The sequence below is a fragment of the Glossina fuscipes genome, unplaced genomic scaffold, assembly GCF_014805625.2.
Source record: "Glossina fuscipes isolate IAEA_lab_2018 unplaced genomic scaffold, Yale_Gfus_2 2, whole genome shotgun sequence".
Lineage (NCBI taxonomy): Eukaryota > Metazoa > Arthropoda > Insecta > Diptera > Glossinidae > Glossina > Glossina fuscipes.
In genome coordinates this window covers 9,449,956-9,456,094 of record NW_023998416.1, presented here as the reverse complement: position 1 = coordinate 9,456,094, position 6,139 = coordinate 9,449,956, and positions in this window count along the sequence as shown.

Sequence of the window (6,139 nt, the reverse complement as noted above, 5' to 3'; positions counted from 1 at the left end):
TTTATTGTCAGCACTCATTGAAATTGTGGAATCGAAACATTTTTTTTAATTTTGAAGTTACCATGTTCAGTAGGCAGGTGCGCAGTAAGCGGTGTCAATTGAGAAATGCGAACTTTACATCATCACAAAGACACGAATGGATGGCAGTAAATCGGTCGGGAAGAGTTCGAGTAGTGATCGAGATTCCGTCTGTAGGAACTAAATCCACACAGCGAGCAGCTGCGAAAAATAATAATCTTGAAATTGTCTGTAATGTGCTAGCTGCAGCCACTCAAGTTGTTGTAAGTACGGAGTTGAACCCGGCTGCTATTAATAGGAATATCCTTAGTCGGAGTTTTTCAGTTCTCCAGTGTTTTCTTCTAATGAGCTAGTGGTTCCCAGCCGCAAAGCGACTTCGGCGTCGCACGTTCCTTCTACAACGACGCCAGAAATGATTAAGGAGTATGTGCAGCGGGGTATGCCGGAGGTGGATGTATTTCGTAGAAGTTTCTTCTTCCTTGCTATTAGTTTGACATTTCGGTCGACGAGCAAATCTGGTCCAAAAGTATATTAATAGGCTACTGTTCAACTAGACCGTGGGAAATGCTCAAAAAACTGAATACTGAAGTTCTTATAGTTTACCAGAACATCCGAGGTTTTAACGCGAAGTTAAAGAGAACTCTGTTAAACTCGGCTGTATTTGCCTGTCATGTTTCAATATTCATGGAGACTTGGCTGAAGCCGGGCAAGAATGGTTGCGAAATTGTTTCATTGGATTATCAATTCCTTCGATGTAATAGGATTCATAGAGCTCGCGGTGGAGTGCTTGCTGCAGTAAGGAATGTACTATGAAAGAGAGGCGACGCGTATAAATTAAATCATCTGACGCAGGGGGAATATAGGAGCAGGTGTTGTGCACATAAGATGACTGTAGTTCTACTTTAACAGCCACAAATTCCACGTCAATGGCAACATTGGTGATTTCAATTTGTCTGTCTTTACGTGATTTTTTAATGAGGACCTTGTTTATTTTACTTCTTTGTCGGTGCCGTTATTAACTAAGTTCGCCTTATGCAATGTAACCGCATTTATTTATACTAATTATATAAACGATATAAATATCTGTATCTCTGTAAACGCAACGCAACTCTGTTTTTCTAAACAAAAATTTTTTGGTTTTTTGCTCATTCCTGGCAAGTTATAAAAGATAGAAGGCTGAAGTTGTTGAGATTTCCTTTGCGGCAAGATCTGCCATCCATGTACGAAAATGGAAACAATCGGCCATGTCCACAGAAAGTTACAAGTAATTATATATTCTTTTTTTCACTTTGAAGCTTAATGGTTATTAACCATAGGGTAAACAAGAGAGAATGTTTAAAACTGTTTTGTACATGGCTCAAATGAAGATATATTTCCTGCCTAAAGATGCATTAATTCTAAAATAAATATAATGGGCACAACGACCTGACTCGCATTAATTTAGTATAGTCAATTTTCAAATTCTCGCGATAATACGCTAGAATTATTAATAAAATTGCTATAAGAAAAAAAAAAGTGGCATACATATGTATATGCATATATATATATTCCTCTGGATTTCTCTTATTAGGGATTTCGTTTCGATTACATAAAAATGGAGTAAGAGAAAAAAATTCTAAGACCAAAACCTTAAAGTACTAAGGTTATCGGCTCTATTGAAAACTCTGCCGCACTTGAGATTTGAGCCCGCGACCACTGAGTTGTTTTGAATGGAGCAACCACCTCTTCTAAGGTTACGGACTTATAACATGTTTCCGTTTCTATTGAAAACAAGTTGGGACAAGCATAATAACCTCATAGTTTCAATTGTGGAAATCAAATAAGAAGATGACTTAAAGAACACTGCATTCCTCTAGGAACTGCTGATGAAAAAAAAAACGGAATAAAAAGCCGCAAAATATTGAGAATGTTGAGCTGCCATGCTCATAGCAGCCCCGTTGTGTCCGCGGAATACAATTGGGACATTGATCTGCCCCCCCGACATGTAGAATGTTTTAGCCCCTGAATTTATAACCTTGCATCAAATTGTTTAAAGATATAAAAATCGTAAAGTATTTAGAGATCTCAATTACAACCGTGCAATAATATATTTTATTTTTTTTCAGACGAAGGAACATATTGTCGCTACTGTTGGCCCAAACCGAAAATTATATAGAGTATTCGTGTAGCGGCAAAGGAATGGAAAAACCAAAAGCTCGTAGTATATAAGGATATTATCTTAGTAATATATAAACTGGGATTATTTGGAAAAAATGAAAATCTCATATTAATCTCATGTTAATTCTTTCCATATATTCATACAAGTGCTTGAAATATAATATATAATCTTTTTTATATAAATGTATAAAAAATATGCATTTATCTCCCCTTGTACGTCTCCTCAATAGTCTTATACAATTTTTATTGGTGTGGCATTCGATTTTACCCTATTTTCAAAAATAAAATGATAATTCTTTCCATATATTCATATTATCAAACGCATTAGCAAAGTTTGGCAACCCTAAATTGTATGAGCAAGAGGAAGAATTGTCAAAAGTTTATCCAGCTGTGCATAAAAGTGTAACCAACTGTGCATAAAAGTGTATCCAATTGTCAAAAGGAAAATACACTATTCAAGTGTTTTCAAAGTGAAAACACTTAAAAATAACATTCAATTTCATAGAAAATCCCCAACGGCGCAAATTTTTTGAACTGACTGTCATTTTCATACGAAAACAGAACATTCATATTGTTAAGGGGGTCTACATTTCAATATTTCATAGTGAAAGTTGGCCCACATTAGAATAGTAGTTGATTTTATTGAATTGGCTTCGTGTATGTCTGCTGCGTAGGTTCTCGTGAAGAATAAACCTTTGTGTGGCAAAAATGTCCAGTGTTTGCTATTTTATGACGAAAATTGTTTCATGTGAACATTTTGATGTAAAATTTAATTTGAAACAAGTGTGTGAATTTTTTGGGCACTGTCGCTTATTAAAACTGCTCATGGCAAACTAACCACGATTTGCCAAAAAGGTCCAATTTTACGATGAAAATTCGGTTGTAATATGCATTTGGTCAAATTTGAACTACGTGAATGCATTTTTTGGACCCCATTCCTTATAAGTGTTCTCATGAACGGTTGCAACGAGTACTTTGATGAAGATGAATAGGAACATGCGACATGAGATGGATAAAAGATGTTAATGAATGCTTATGGGGAGTGTGATTTAATTGGCAAGACTTTTCAATAATATTTTCTATTGCGGTTAAGTTAGGCTAATTTGACACAGATACATGAGAGTAAATGCTCTGAGCTAATCGATGTCTGCTACATTATAGGTTTATATTAAATCATCATATGATTCTGAAATAGTTTGATATTGACTCATGATTGATAGAGTATGAATTCAGCAGTAGACATGGAATTAGTAAGTTATGTTAAAGAAATTCCAATTCAACAGACACAACTATTTTACTTGTTTAATGTAAGTAAGAACCATAGAATCGGGCAAGACCGGCCGTCAAATAATAATGTTATTCATTCATATTCAGGTCGTGGCACGATTTTCATGAATGCTGTTAAAGATTTTATTTCTCAGCTATTTTGTCATAAACTAGAATCTTACATACATACGGATAGATGCATACAGCTAGTATTTACCCAGTTTATGCGACTCAGCAGGTTCCGGATTTAGTGTACAAAAATTGTCAGTTGAAATAAGATATTTACAGAGATTCTAAATGCAATTCGTATCTATATTTTTGCATATTTTGCTTCGTGGACAGGAGAACAGCTTATAATAAATAATAGAAAACATAAAATACATATACATTTGGTTACAGTATTTATTATTTATAAAATAATATAAATGCCATTGTACAGTTGATTTAAAAATCTTAATCGCTTAATAACTGAGGTAGATAGTTTCTATACCCACCACCACCACCACTATGGAATATTCTTTTTGGGCGAATGTCTGTTGTTCACATCGGCTACCGACAATGGTTAACTTTTAATTCGAATTCTAGAATTCAACTGCTTTTTTATGTTTTTTTACCACAGCGCAAGAACGTCATGAAAATTTCGTCGAACAAAGATTAGTATATTTCATTAATATTAATTACAATGACAGATGAACATAAACTGTTTAAATATGATTTGTTCAATAGCTAAAGACAAGCGAGTTGCAACCAATGGACCCAAATTCGCTCGTCTTTACTCACCGTTCAACTATTGATTGGGATTGGGTTTGGGCATAAAATTCAGAAGGGTTTTCCATCTACATTTTATGTGAAAACGGATGTCATCCTCTTTCGATCAGCCAAACTAATGAATACCATTGCTCAGGTAGAAGGTGATTACGGCATTCGTGCTCAACCCAGAAAATATTATATAACTATACAGTAGTGTGTTACTCAACTCAAACATGCAATTGATCTACAATTTGTTTATTAAAAAAAAAAATTGTACTAAATGGAGTTTTGGCGATGGGTGAGAAAGATTTGCCCGAAAGCAGATTTGAATTCTCTTTTAAGTGATTTTAAATGTTTCGAATATTTAAATTTTAATTAGTTATCACCAGATGAGTCAGGGCCCCATGACATTTGACGGTGGATTCGGTGAAATATGAAAGCAATCGAATGGTTTTGTTTTAGACAACAGCAGCATTTTGTAGTTTATTTTTTTAAAACGTTTTTTGTTACCATAAAGTAACCCGTCGTATAAATTTTTAAAAATGACATCTTACTTTGTTTTGGCTGCTGCATGATGTCACGAAACGAAAAAGAGATTTAAGACAATTGCTGATTTACTGTACAGGCTTTTCGATCACATTTCAGTCTGGTAAAAAAAAAATCGATAGACTTCAGCAGTTGCATTTAAAATTCAACCCATGCCTAGTTGTATTAAAGAAATGAATGACAGATCGTCGTATTAAGTGTTATTTGTTTTTTGAATGCCTTAATTAAAAGGCTTTGTATAACTGGAATTGCAAAGGCTCCGTTGTTGTATTAAAGGAACGAATGACAGATCGTCGTATTAAGTGTTATGTGTTTTTTGAATGCGTTAATTAAAGGGCTTTGTATAACTGGAATTGCAAGGGCTCCGGACTTCAGATTAAACATTAACAAAACAGTGCTACACGTTTCCAATCGAAAATCGAAATCCCTCATTTTCACATTAGACCATTTAAAAAATTCGAATAGAAGAATGTAGAGAAAAATGATATTAAATTTTATGTATATAAAAAGAATGAATAACGTACCTTCACCAGTTTCACAAAGCAGACAACGGGAATTAATGCCTCTTAGAAGGCATCTTATCTGGTCATAATGGCTAGACTGTGCCACGCTTTGCAATCATCAACTGTAATAAGCTTAATCCATAGCTTTCCATATTTTTCTTCTTGTTTCTAGGTAAACAAGTAGATATTTATAAAAGCGGGAATGGGAATAGTATTGACATACACACTAGGACTGGTTGGTATGGATTGAATATATTAGCATTCTAAAATTATTTTAATAAATTTACAAATATGTACATTTTTTTATCGTTTGCTTAAGACTAGTATATGGTTGAAATTTGTTACATCCCTAATCGAACAATAGTATCATCTCTAGTGAAGCAGATAAGAGAACATGTAAGCGTACTTTCAATGGATATGAGTTTCCGGGCCCATTTTTTTTTTTTTTTTTTTTTTTTTTGTTATTGAAACTCTCCAGCCTACAAAATTAATATAAATAATCAATACGCACGTATAGTTGATCCCCGTTAATGAAATTTGGATATGGCCACAGTTCGCCTCACAATATTACTATTAATTGAACTTTTTGTACCCAATCAACCCAAACTAAATCGACATGAAAATGCAAGACTATAAGAAATATTCAACATGCGACAGAGAGCGAGAATCCTCTTTTCTTACTTGTTACAATATTTTTGGTATTTTTCTAATGCTCGCAAATTGGACAAAGAAAAAATTGACGATGCCCAGGGTGGCCTATAAAGACCACTCTTTTTTTGTATTCGCTGAGTAAAGAAGAACAAACTCCACCATATATAATTTTTTGTTCGTAGAAATATAAAGAAATACCCACAATGATAGTAGCATAGAATGCTTTACTCTAATCAAATATTATTATT